We start from the raw sequence: 15242 nt of genomic DNA on the forward strand, positions 1-15242 counted from the left end.
TCACCAGAAGAAAATTAAAGTTTTGGAATAGCCCAGCCAGAGCCCAGACCTAAATCAAATAGAAAAATTGGGGGGGTGACCTGAAGAGGGCTGTGCACAAGAGATGCCCTTGCAAGGAAGTGTGGGCAAATATTGCCAAGTCAGGATGTGCCATGCTGATAGACTCCTACCCAAGAAGACTGAATGCTGTAATTAAATCAAAAAGTACTTCAACGAAGTATTAGTTTAAGGGTGTGCAAACTTATGCAACCAGCTTATTGTATGTTTCTTATTTTTTATATTTTTCCCTTAACAGATTTGTTTTCTTTTTCAATTGAATTGTACAAGTTATAGGTCAGATTAAAGGTGGAAACAGTTTTGAAATGATTTATTGTCATCTCATTTTTTATATCACAAAAAAGTGGCATTTTAACAAGGAGTATGTACACTTTTTATATCCACTGCATGATCTTGATTCACTATTATGTTTCATCTACTCACTCCATAATATAATAATATTCTGCCAAGAATAAAATTGAGAATTATAGATTGTATGAAAATCAATGAAACATTTATAAGTTTTCTTTTTGAAAATAACTTGAGGCAGATTATAAAGACGGCAGCAAAACTTAAAAAATATATTAGCCTTCTTACATGTATTAACTGAAGCCAAAGTACTTTTCTGCTAAATATTTCCATTTTGGGTAATACTGATCATATGACATAGTGGTTACTGAACTGGACTTGCCTAGAAAAATCAAGTAGTCACAATTGCATGCTGATTACAACTAGCAAATTCAGAGAAGAAAATGGATACTTGCAGAAAATGCAGTGTGAGGATTTCTTTAAAGAGAAGGATGTTGATGAAATGTAGAATTACTTAAAATATTACATCCACATGCTTAGGTTTGTAAGAAAGTGACCAATGCAAAGCAAACATATAAAACTATGACAGAAATATAAAATGAATATAGGATAACTACTTAAACAGAGAAACAGAATACTGGAAATGTAAAGGGTTAGTAAGAACTATTTGTTATAAACAGCTGAACAAATTGGAGAAACTACAGGCTGCTTTTGAACAAGATAAGTATAAGGAAAAAATGTCTGGTGATATTAAAGGTAATATGTAAGGTTTTTACAAATTCCTTAATGATAGTAGAAGTAAAACTACAAAATATGAACAGTTTAAAAAAATGGTGAATGTGATAAAGCTTTTTACTGAATAGTATGCAGCAGTCTGTGGGGAGAAAGGATCTCTAACCCTATACTGCATTAAGAGAGAGAATTATTATTATTACTCTGTTTTGACACAAGTACTCCATTGTACTTCTCTGTAATTGAAACCTATGAAAGTTATATTGGTTGGACGGAATATCCAACAAAAATCTACAGATATTAAAGCTGATCCTTAATTTTTGGTAAAAGCCTGTAAAATGATTAATGCTGAAGGAATGGAAGACAGTTTTAATTAAGCTAGGATATAAAGGTAAAGGAGTTAGAAGAACTCCTTGCTAGTGGTACATTAGTTTATTGTAAAACTCATCTATACCTATGGAAACAGTGACATTGGTATTCTTAATTCAGGATCTGGTCAAGATTGGATTTTATAGCGTATTGCAACATGGCTTTGTCAGGGATAGGTGTACCCAAACATGTAATTTGTCATTTTACAACAAAATTATAATTGCCATGAACAATAGCATTAAAGTGGAAGTAGTATTCATTAAACTTGCAGCCACTTTTGATAAAATAAGTAATTACTTCTTGATTATAAACTCTAGGGGGTTGAGAATACATTTTCTCTTGTGGAGTAGATTCAAGAAAGGGTTTGCAGTGCAACATGTCAAGCTAGATATGGCAATAATACAGGAAAATATTTGGTCTATATCCAAGAACTGCCACTATGATTTAGGAATACATTCTTGTTACATAGGTTCATAGGTTCATAGGTTCATACTAGGCTATCTGCCCTAGGGCATTTATAAGCCTAGCCAGAATGTGTTTGGCTTTCGCCACCCATTTTAAATTTATTTTGCTATGCCCTTTTTCGAGGTTAGTATACTGTGCCTCTGTCTAACAGTGACACAGAAGTGATACCCGGGGTAAACCTACGATCTCCCATCCACTCATCAAGATTCCTCTTGAAGAGAGTCAATGAGGGACTCTGCCTAACCTGGACTGGGATTTTATTCCAGAGTGAAGGGAGCCTCTGGGTTATGAATCTGTCCCTCCAGCATGTCCTATTTACTTCAGTGCTGAGGTTCAAGTCTCTCGAGCGTGTAGCTCGATGGGATTTGGATTTTCTGAGGTGCAGCATGTCCATTAATTCTGGGTTGGACATGGCTTTATAGGTCAGGCACAGATTGCCTCTGAACAGGCGATATGCCACTGAGTAGAGCTGGAGTTTCTTTAACCGGGCAGCATATGGCATCTGTTTGAGCCCTTTGATCCTCTTGGTGAGGTACTTTTGGGGTCTTTCCAGTTGCTGCAGGTGTCTGGTAAGGTACATCCCAAAAGGGCCATTGTACTCAATTATGGGCCTGATGAGGGATGAGTAAAGAGGCATGATGACCTCCCCTGATCTAGATGTGAATCCCTTCATGATTAGGTGGGCTATATAAAATGTTTTTCTAACTACTTTGGCCACGTGGTTGTCAAATGAGAGATTGCTATCAACTTGGGTCCCCAGGTCCCTAATTACTTCTTCTGTACTTAATGGATTACCACCTATGTGGTAATTTGTGGGCACTTTGTTTTTGCCAAAGGGATAACTATACACTTTTTGGCATTTAGCTTGAGGCCATGGCTCTGGCACCAGTTGTCTGTTTCTATGAGGCCCTTTTGGAGGATGCTTGTGTCGGCTGGAGAGTCGATTATGGTGCCCAGTTTGCAGTCATCTGCGAACTTGGTCAGCCACAGTCCTTCCGTGTTGGCCTGTACCTCCGAGAAATATATACCGAACAAGAGAGGTCCCAGGACTGAGCCTTGTGGGACACCACTTGTAACTAGTTTGGAGTCTGACATGGCTCCAGCAATTCTAACCATGTGGGTTCTGTCCTTGAGCCAGTTTGCAATCCATCTAGTGACATAGGTGTTTATATTTAAACTGGTGAGCTTATCTATAATGCCCGAGTGGGGTATTGTATCGAAGGCTTTAGCGAGGTCCAGGTAGGCTGTGTGGACCACCTTCCCCTCGTCAATCGCCTTGGTGACTGTTTCAAAGAAATCAACCAGGTTTAAAAGGCAGGTTCTGCCCTTAACAAAGCTGAACTGGGTAGGATCCAGTGTCTGTAGGTCCCCAATATCTTTATTTATGAGGTCCATGATGATCCTTTCCATAGCTTTGCAGACTAAGCTAGTCAGGCTTATGGGGTGATAGTTTCCAGGATCGATTGAGGCACCACCTTTATGGAGAGGGACCACTGTTGCTGCACGCCACTCTTTGGGCACATATCCTGTAGTAAGGCTGAGATTGAATAGTAGTTTTATGTTTGGGTTTAGCTGTTCTTGGAGTTCATGTAGGACGCAGCCCGGGACACCATCTGGTCCCATTGATGCTGTGTTTTTTGCTTTGGAGAGGGCGGCTCTTACCTGAGCATCTGAGATGTCAGGGGGGCAGCACTCTGCTGGGATAGATATTTGCCCTTTTGGTGGGGAGGGGTGGGAGAAGTTTGAGCTGAACCTGTTAGCTAGGATGTTGGCAATGTATGTGGGTTCAGTGTATTTTTTGTCATTTTGGACTAATTCTGAGCATATCTGGGAATTACCACCCAGGTTCCTAATATAACTAAAGAAAGCCTTGTGATTATCCTTAGTGTCCTGTGCAATTTTTCTCTCAAAGCTGGCCTTAGACAATTTTATGAGTGCCCGTAGTTTTTTGCTAATACTGATCAGTGATGCCTTCCCTTTTTGGGATTTTGCTCTATCATTTAGTAGCTTCCTCCTTCTATTGTATAGTTTGTTTATGGCTGGGGACCACCAGACAGGACATCTGCCTTTGGAGGATTGGGTCTTGGTTTTATTCGGGATCGCATGATCCATGCATTCCTGAAGGTGTTCATAGAATGCGTTTATAAAGGATTCTGCGGTCTGGGCCGTATTTTCCACAGGCCCGGGGGCTTTGAAGGATTCTACCTTGGTTTTGAGGAGTGTGAAATTTGCTTTAGAGAAGTTTTTCACTGTGGTTTTCTGGGCAGGGGGTGGGGTCGGGATGTGAATATCCAGTGAGATTAGTTTATGGTCTGATCTTACCAGTGAGGGATACACTTCTGGTCTGGAGCATAGAGTCCCCATGTTGGTGATGATCAGGTCCAGTATGTTTTCCCCTCTTGTGGGAGTGGCAACAAGTTGTTCCATAGCATTTGAGTTTATAAATTCTAGGAACCTTTGGGCTAGGGTGTTGGAGCTAGAGTAATGCTCCCAGTCTATGTTTGGGTAGTTGAAGTCGCCTAATATAATGGTGTTTGGAGAGACATTCATATTTTCCAGTGTTCTCAGGAAGGCCAAGTGGGGTTCCTGGGTTTGGGAGGGTGGTCTGTAGCAGGCTATAAACTGGAAGGCAGTTTTACCCACTGTTAGTTGCACATGGATAGTCTCTGATGCTTCGTGCTTTGCCACCAACCTGGAGGTGTGGGTATCTTTGATGAATATCGATACTCCCCCTCCTTTTGTGGTTCGGTCCAAGTTTTGGGGCCGAAAAGCATGGTATGAGGTATAACCTGGTAGTGCTGGGGTGCTCTCGGGAGCCCTGAACCAGGTTTCTGTTACTGCACAGATATCGATGTTCTCCATGCTAAGGAGAGTTTCGAGTGCATGCATCTTGAGGTTTAGACTTCTGGCGTTGAATAGCATTACTCTTAGTTTCTTATCCCTTGTGATACCTATGGAGGTGGGTTTGTCTTTTGAGCCTTGCCTAAAAGAGGCACTATAGGGGGTTGCAAGAGCCTTTGCCAATATCCGAAAGCCCAGGGGTGACAGGTGCAAGCCGTCCCTAGCGAAGCATTGTGGCTTGTCGAGCATATCATCCCAAGCTGATAGGCATTGGATCCCCTTTGAATGACACCAGTACTTAAGCCAATTGTTGAAATTGATCTCTTCTATGACATTTTATGTCCATCAAGAATGTTCTTTTGATTACATGTACATGACATGAAAACTGGTAAACATGTTGCCTTTCAAGAGGACAGCTTTCTAAAGTCTTCACTAGACAATGCATGGATTGGGAAATATACTATGATCATTAACATATGTAAACCAAATATATGATATATGATTATCAAAATATATAACAATAATACATGATTGATAGAACTATTATAGAAAATGTAAAACTGATTAGAGATCTCAAAAGACTTGTGGATAATAATCTCTTATTTGATAAACATACATAATATGCTGTTAAAGAATGCAGTGGAAGTACTTGATAGCTCTATAAGATACTTCAAATCAACGGACATGGTTGTTTGAAAATATCATTATGTCTCTGATTCAACCTAAGACAGAATATGGTTTGTTATTATGGACAACTTCAGGAACACAGAAAATATAAAAATTGGAGGTTATACGTTAAAAAAAGATTCGGGGATGTGAGGAAAGGATTCTCTTAGGAAATTAGGTACTTAATCAATTTCCCAGAAAAAATGTGTATACTAAGCCTTTAAAGACATTTTTTATAGGAATGTGTAGGTCTTTGAGGATGTTTTAAAAATGGGTCACTGAGATAGTAGGGCTTTAGCAAACATAATAAGGCAGTCTTATGGTTTTTGACAATCCAGTTGCAAGTAAATTAGTAACAACTGTAACACCAATTGATTATACTTTGGCCTTCCCTATTCCTATTACTAATGAGATGGTATACATTAGAAATACCATCTTGAATAATTGGAAAGTAGTGTTAGGTAACACTGAATTGAGTAAACTTATTGGTAATTTCCCTTTGTTCACTTACAAAAGGACAGTCAATATAAAGACTATTTTAGAGAGAGGTGCCTTTAACCAAAACGGTGTTAAAACTAGTTTTAATTTGGGTACCTTTCCTTGTGGGGCATGTAAACAATGCAGATATATTACAGGGACTGCATCAGTATTATTTAAACACATTACTAGGACATTTCAGTGTAAGGGACACTATACATGTAAGACTACAAATGTGGTTTATGCAGCTATGTGTAGCTTGTGTGAACATTTTTATATAGGAAAAACCACAAGAGCATTAAATAAGCGTATATATGAACACATGTTAGCTATATGTAAGAAAGATACATCTAATGCTATAGCCAAGCATTCCTTGACTTGTTCTAGTTTCAAAAAGTTTTCATTTTTCATCTTAGAGAGAGTTAATGATGACAAATTTAGTGGACATTTTAAAGTTCTTTTAGAATGTAAAGAAACTCTATGGCAGATTTTATTAAATGCAGACCAGCTTCCTGGATTGAATGACATGATCAATATAAAGTGCTTTTTACAAGCACAAAGATTATAATTTTACACGTTTAAAGTATTCACTTTTTGTTTTCTTAAAAAAGTTGATGTGCTTTTAAATATTTAAAAACATATTAAGTGGTTAATGCATTTTATTGGTCTGTTTGATTACATGTGACATGATAGTTATTTATTTAAATGCTGTAAAATGTATGGATGTTGTTTGTCTGAAGAAATTCATGTTTTATTAAATTGGACAAAAGCGCTAAAGAAGGTTGTGGCATTTCATTCGATTCCATCTACTGACAGTGATTTTACAGTCTTATGGTTTAATAATTTAGTTGTAAAAGAATGGAGCAAATCATAAAGATTTATTAGGGACTCTGCTGATAATATAAACATTAAACTTACTTATGATTTTTTTTTTTTTTATGAAAGTTTCAATTTCAGCTGCAAAGGGTGTTTTCACATGTCTGAAGAACAATATATGCACGCCTATATATATATATATATATATATATATATATATATATATATATATATATATATTTCTCCACATCTCTGCTTTATACAAATTTTTATAAAATTTCCAACATGTCTGTAATACCTGTACAGGATTTCTGGTTATTTTTTTTTGTTCTAGACTTTCTAAGTTTGGCAACAACCCTTTCTACTTTCTGTTGCTAAAGTCACTGTGCCTAAAGTTTTTGTGCTCTTTGGTTAACAAAATAACAGTTGCTTAACAGCAGTCTTTCTAAACTCATGCATATTATCCAGTTATTCCTTTATTTTCTCTTTAGCACTCAGATTCCTCATATTCTGTAATACTTTAACCTTTGTCAGTCCCTCTAAATAATTAATGGTACTTAACCAGATCTCTTTCTTCTCTTTCTTCCCTATTTTTTTAATTCACTTTCATTTTATCCCACTCACTATCTATAACTTTTGGAGAACTTTCTATCTTCCCTAATAACTCCCATATAATTTCCATTACCCATTCCTTAATTTCCTCTCTTTTTGACAGATAGGTGGGGAAGTGCAAGTGTCTCATCTTTACTTCATTATCCCCTGCAATTTTATCTAAGTAATTATTGGTGCATGACCTGAAATAGTTATTAGACGTGTGTCAAAGTTCTCAGTGAAATGCACACGTTCCTGTGGAATATAATTTCTGTCTTGTCTAGCCCAGTTATTGTACCCTGGGGAATAATATGTAAATCCTCTCAGAGTTCTTACTACTGAATTTCCATTTTCCATACCAAGTATTTTCATAAATTTCTTCTGAAATCTACCCTCTTTTGTTATATTTTCTCTTGTAGTCCCAGCAGATGCATCCTCTTCTATCACTATTAGCGTTGTTGCCTCACAGCAAGAGGTTCTCCTGTTTGATTCTCAGCTGGAGCGATTTCTGTGTGGAGTCTGCATGTCCTCCCCACGGTCGAGTTCGAAAGACATGCGTAGAATGGGTGTGCCTTTGCTGAAGGTTGGGCATTGAGCTGGCACCTCAACACCCATAAAAAAATCTACTGCCAATCATTAGTGGACCGGAGTTCCACTGTTGCGACCCCTAACCAGGAAAAGCCGAAAGAAGAACAAGAGTCTGCATATTGCTTGTAAATTCTTTTCACAGAATTTGACATAAATTACTGTTTGTTTCAGTGTCAGTGAATTTTCTGGATACTGATTTTAATATCTATGCTTCTTTTTAAATTCTTTAATTATTTGTAGTTTAATGACTGATTTTAGGAGATAAGCAATATCAGGCAAAGTGTAAATAGAAAACATTTAGGAAATAAACTGCCCTCTGCTACTCAACATCACTCAACCCTTATTAGACATGATGCTACAGATGACAATTTTGGAATTCAGGACACAAGTAAATAACAATCTCAGGTTTCAGAGCTCATTAAATCAAAATGAAAAATAAAGGGAGACAATCTCTGCAAACACTTCAGAAGACCAATAAGTTGACTAATGTCTATAATGCAATGAGAAAATATGCTAACTAAAAGCACACTGTTCTGTTATGTAATACCGAGATTACAGGGATTGATACCGTCATTCAATCATAAAACACTCAGTCTGCAGAAAAATTATACTATTTTACCAAATGAGAAGGTAAGCAGTAGATGCAAGGGTCAAGCTAATAGGACGAAATCTAAACTGAACTTGGAAGTATTAAAAAACATTATAGTAAGAAAAAACAGGGAGAAAAACTGAGGATGAAAACATGGATCAGACTGTGAAAGTACAAAGGCAGCTTGAAAAGGTCTGTATGCAGGCAAATGAAGTAGGTGGTGAAAACAGTGGGATTAATAAGACCGATGGTGATGAAGGACATTAAGAAAGGTCATTCTTTTTTAACAACTGAACGAGCCAACATTACTGAATTAAAGCTATGGATTCTTCATATTAGGTAAAAATGATAGTCTAATAATTGGAGATTCAGATATTAAATAAACTGATACTCATATCTGCAGAGATGATAATGGACATCAAATAGGTTTATGTTTGTCAGGAGAAAAAATATAGAATATGAGTAGGACATTTGAATACCTTAATGTAAGAAAGTATGGAACTATGTTTATTCATGTTGGTTCAAATGATGTCATCTTAAAGGTCTCACTGATTGTTAGTACAGAACTTAAATAGAAAAATGCATACAGGTGTTAGGACATATTTCCACAAATCACATGTATAAAAAGGAGAGCTAGGTCAATGCGAATGAAAATATTTTTTGTTTAAATGCCTATATGAAAAAGTGGTCCATTTAAAAAAAAAATGTAATAGCCTAATTTTTTATTATGTATGTATTAGACAGGAAGTTAGTCCACTTAATAAGACAAAGACAAAAAAAAAATTTGTAGCATATGTGTTGCAACATTTGACTTACACAAGACAGGATTTTTGCCAGGCCAAAAATTTTACATTTGTCGGATAGCAACATTTGGTTTATCTAAGTTAGTTGTAATCAAGTTCTTTTATTGGAAGATTTGGCTTGTTGACATAAGATTGATGCTGTTATTAGATGGTACAATGACAGCGAGTGATAAAGTCCTAACTATGGCCCAGGTGAGCTGATTCCATTTGCGGCTCAGGTGTCCGAGGTGCTGGTAGAAGGCATTCATTAAAGATGCTCCCTAATGGGAGTTGATGTCCACAGAAAGGAGGTGTCCTCATATTGTCAATGAATATGGGGGAGGGGAAACAAGAGTAGATCATAATATAATCTTCTTTAGGAGTTGAAGCAGTTGCCAGCACCACCCCCAGGATGCCTTAAATATCCATGCCAGTCTCAACACACTTGGAGAGCATACAGGGGAGGCAGGAGTAGCAGGTAGACCTGACAATAGATAGAGGCAGTGGGATGACTGGAAAGAAGGAAGTAGAAAGAGGAGTAGTGGTAGGAAACTAGATCTGTTAGGGACTATATATATATATATATATATATATATATATATATATATATATATATATATATAGACATTCTAACAAAAGATCACATAGAAGTGTTACAATAGGGATTAAAGACTTTTAGGAAACATGTGGTTATTACATATTTGATGACAACACCAATATTGTAAATTTAGTAACTATGAGAATAAAGACAATCCTGAAACAGATTACAATTGTTGGAATGTACAGGCCTCCAAAGTCAAGTATAGATGACTTATAGGAATGTATACATTTCTTGAATGAAACATGGGTGGGAAAATTCATAGTAGCTAAGGACTTAACTTAACCAGAAGCAGAGTGGAATAATACTGGTTTTACAGCATTAGTAAATTATTTCCAAGGTATGTTTGAGAGGGTCTACTTCATTTGCCCTAACTTCCAATTGACTGACACCCATTTGCCCGACCGCATTTGACTGAAATTTCATTTGACCAACACTTCATTTGACTGACAAGTATTATTGGCAAGAAAATGGAATATGCCCCCTTCCCCACTGTAGTGTGGCCCTGGAGTTAGAATATATAGTTAGGGGGGGTGTGGGGGGACACAGACTTTTGTTTTACTAAGCAATATTAAAGTAAAACCAAACAGTATAATATGAAATTAAGTGGGGGACTTCGCCCACCACACTCCCCATTGTGGGGGGCTGTGCCCCCCCACATCCCCGCTAACTATATATTCTAACTCCAGGGTCGCACTACAGTGGGGAAGGGGGCATATTCTATTTACTTGCCAATAATACTTGGCAGTCAAATGAAATGTCGGTCAAATGAAATGTCAGTCAAATGGGGTCGGGCAAATGGATGTCGGTCAATTGGAAGTTAGGGCAAATGAAGTAGACCCATTTGAGAACACCAGTTGTAGATGTAAAGAAATCTATAAGGGCAAAGAGCAGACTAGAAATTATCTGTGTACCTAATGAGATGATTGTTCCTCATATCAAGTTTTGCCAACTCTGATGTCCATTGATCATGGTGTTATAAAGGTTAAAATACCATGAGATACAGTTGCCAAACTGAAATCTAAATCATTGCACAGAAGATTAATAACAGGTCATATGGAAGCAAAACAAGGTTGAACTATAGCTTTGAGAACTGATATATACAAAGTGGACAGACAAGTTAAACACAGTGTGAGATAAGATCAGGAAAATTTGAAGAAAGTTTATACGAATATATTGAGTATAATATGAAACACATATATATATATATATATATATATATATATATATATATATATATATATATATATATAGATATATATATATATATTGAGAGAGAGAGAGGTATATATGGGTGCTGGGCACTGGATTGAATGGACAGTGCCCCAAAATCCAATAGAGCAACACCATTTGGTTGACACTGACAGGTGGTTGACAGGTGTGCGAGACTGGCAATCCGTGAGTAGGGAAATATTTTCCCCCTGGGGATTGTACGATCTCAGAGTTAGTATACAATAGATATAAAAAGTTTACACACCCCTGTTAAAATGCCAGGTTTTTGTGATATAAAAAAATGAGACCACAATAAATCATTTCAAAACCTTTCCCACCTTTAATGTGACCTATAATCTGTACAATTCAACTGAAAAACAAAGAAATCTGTTAGGGGAAAAATATAAAAAATAAAAAACATACAATACTCTGGTTGCATAAGTGTGCACATCCTTAAACTAATACTTTGTTGTATGTGCACACCCTTAAACTAATACTTGTTGAAGCACCTTTTGATTTAATTACAGCATTCAGTCTTCTTGGCTACACACCTGCCATCATTAAAGAGACTCTGATTAACCCAAAATAAAGTTCAGCTCTCCTAGTAGGATTTTCCTGACATTTGCTCAGCTGCCTGCTGCAGCAAAAGCCATAGTTCACAGACAGCTTACAAAGCATCAAACGGATCTCACTGCTGAAAGGTATCAGTCAGGAGAAGGGTGCAAAACATTTCCACAGCATTGTATATACCATGGAACACAGTGAAGACAGTTATCAAAAGTAGAGAAAATATGGGATAACAGTGACGTCGCAAAGAAGTGGACGACCACCCAAAATTGATGAAAAGACAAGAGAAAACTGGTCAGAGAGGCTGCCAAGGCACCTATAGCAACCCTGAAGGAGCTGCAGGAATTTCTGGCAAGTACTGGTTGTGTACTACATGTGACAAAAATCTCCTGTATTCACCATAAGTCTGGACTATGGGGTAAGGTTGCAAGGCAGAAGCCTTTTCTTACACAGAAAAACATCCAGGCCTGGCTAAAATTTGCAAAACAATACATCAAGTCTCCCAAAAGCATGTGGGAAAATGTGTTGTGGTCTGATGAAACCAAGGTTGAACATTTTGGCCACAATTCCAAAAGGTATGTTTGGCCCAAAAATAACACTTCGCATCACTAAATAAAACACCATTCCCATGATGAAGTATGCTGGTGGCAGTATCATGCTTTGGGGTTGCTTTTGTTCAGCTGGAACTTGGACTTTAGTCAAGGTGGAGGGAATTATGAACAGTTCCAAATACCATTCACTTTTGGCCCAAAACCTTCAGGCATTTGCTAGAAAGCTGAAGATGAAGATGAATTACACGTTTCAACACAACAATGACCCCAAGCATACATCCAAATCAACAAAAGAATGGCTTCATCAGAAGAAAATTAAAGTTTTGCAATGGCCCAGCCAGACCCTAGACCTAAATCCAATATAAAATCTGTGGAAGTGACCTGAAGAGGGCTGTGCACAAGAGATGCCCTCACAATAATACAGATCTGGAGTGCTTTTGCAAGAAAGAGTGGGCAAATATTGCCAAGTCAAGATGTGCCATGCTGATAGATTCCTAACCAAGAAGACTGAATGCTGTAATTAAATCAAAAGGTGCTTCAACGAAATATTAGTTTAAGGGTGTGCGCCCACAACAAAGTATTAGTTTAATGGTGTGCACACTTATGCAACCAGCATATTGTATGTTTTTTTTTATTTTTTATATTTTTTTCCCCTAACAGATTTGTTTGTTTTTCAATTGAATTGTACAGGTTATAGGTCGGGCCTATATCACATTGTCGAACTCTTAAAAGTTCGAACGTCATATGGTAGACACCATGCGATCAGACTTTTAAAAGTTCCAATGTTTCAATGGAGATCTCCATACAGTGCAGAATGGAAGATTTCCCTTTCTGCAGTGTAGTGCGATCTTGGAGTTGGTATATTTAAAGAGCGGGGGTGTGGGGGGTGCAGGGGGGCTTGCCCCCCTTCTTAAACCATCCAGGTAGGTTTGTTCTTTGGTTTATTTTTTTTAATTACATTTCCAAACTTTTAAAATTTCGATCATATGGTGTCGACCATATGATGTTCAAATTTTTAAAAGTTTGATTATGTAATACAGACGCTACAGGCCACATTAAAGGGTGGGAAAAGTTCTGAAATTATTTATTGCAGTCTCATTATTTTATATCACAAAAACCTGACATTTTAATAGGGGTGTGTAAACTTATTATATCCACTATATATAGTTAGTATATATAAGTAACAAAAAGTGGGGGGGGCACATCCTTCCACATGGGGAGTGCAGGGTGGATTGCCCCTCTGCAAAAATGTTCTCTGTTAGTTTAGTCCACTTCTGGGTAATCCCCAGAGTATGTACAGAAAATGTCAATATTGGTGACTTCAATGATATGACATTGCCCTACACCTATATATCATTGCCCTACACCTATATATATATATATATATATATATATATATATATATATATATATATATATATATATATATATATATATATATATATATATATACACACTGCGGTGGTGGTGCTGCGGTAACGTTGTTGCCTCATAGTTAGACGTTGCCCGTTCGATTCTCAGTTAGAGCGGCTTCTGTGTGATGACATGCGTGAATGGGCGTTCCTTCTTTGAAGATTGTGCATTAGGCCCAGCAAGCCAGCATTTAAAAATCTACTGCCAATCATTAGCGGACCGGAGTTCCGCTGTGGCGACCCCTAACCGGGAACAGCCGAAAGACACAAACAATCATAGTTATAGATATAAGATGTTGTATGACATATAAGTTGATAAACTGTGTATAGATTGTAAAAATAATTTTCAAACGCAACATATTGTAGATATAGTTATAAAATCTTGTGGGAATAGTTTGACTGTGCAAAGGGGAAAATAGCACTAGTAACATCCATATAATTTTAAATACTGAAATTAAATTAAATTATATTGAAAAAATACTATGCAAAGTGGACTCAGACAAACCAAAAAGGAGGAGACAGAATTAATAATAATGACGAGAGAAGATTTCAGCATGAACTTGCAATGGTATTACATCTGTTATTCACAAGGTTATTTATGTACTGGAAGATTCTACAAGACTGGAGACATGCAGTAATAAAAACCCATCTTTAAGGGAAGGGGGAATAGGACAAACCCAGGGTCATTTAGACCCATAAGTGTAATTTCTTGATTTGAGACAATAATATAGTCTATTTTGGATAAATTATTGTCAGAAATGGAAAGATGGTCTACAGTCCGTCTACAGGTGACTTGAAAATAAACTGATTACATATATTATATGTAGGGCCTATTTTCAATAGAACTTGACCAAACTGATCATTTGGACACAGGAGAATAATATGCTGATAAATGGGTCTACCTGAAAACACCGACACGCAAAAACACAGACAACGAGATAACCGATACCACAAAACCGAAAGTTCAAAAACATGAAACATCACATGCCCGACAAACTACAATCCCGACAATCAACAAAACAAAACAAATACCTTTTCCGTAAAACACACACACACAACACAAGCACACCAACAACCTTACAATCCTACACTAAACCTTACATACACAACTATCTATGCACTAACCTTAACCCAAACCCTAACCCTAAGGTCCGTCACTATCACACACTCACCTAACCCGTGCCCTAACCCTAACTCACTTAACCCGTCCCTAACCCTAAAGTCTGTCACTGTCGCACACTTACCTTACCCGCACCCTAACCCTAACTCACTTAACCCACCCCTAACCTTAAAGTCTGTCACTATCACACACTTACCTCACCCGCACCCTGACCCTAACGTCTGTCACTATCACACACTTACCTTAACATGTCGGTGTTCTCAGCGTCAGGATTTTCAATCGTCGGTCATCTCCATTGTTGATCTTTCGGTGTCAGTTATCTCATTGTTGGACATTGTCAGCATTCAATGTTTTCAGGTAGACCCTGATAAATACAGCAAAAAGTGAGCATGTAAGATATGGCAAACATGGATTTGAGTAGGATATTTGATATTGCACACAGTGATTGAAAATGTGGATTCATTTAACATCCTAGGTATATACTCAGCTTTGAGTTTTTCCTGCTCATATCAACCAATTGA

Source organism: Protopterus annectens, chromosome 9.part0 (assembly GCF_019279795.1).
Source record: "Protopterus annectens isolate FY-2018-M chromosome 9.part0, PAN1.0, whole genome shotgun sequence".
Lineage (NCBI taxonomy): Eukaryota > Metazoa > Chordata > Ceratodontiformes > Protopteridae > Protopterus > Protopterus annectens.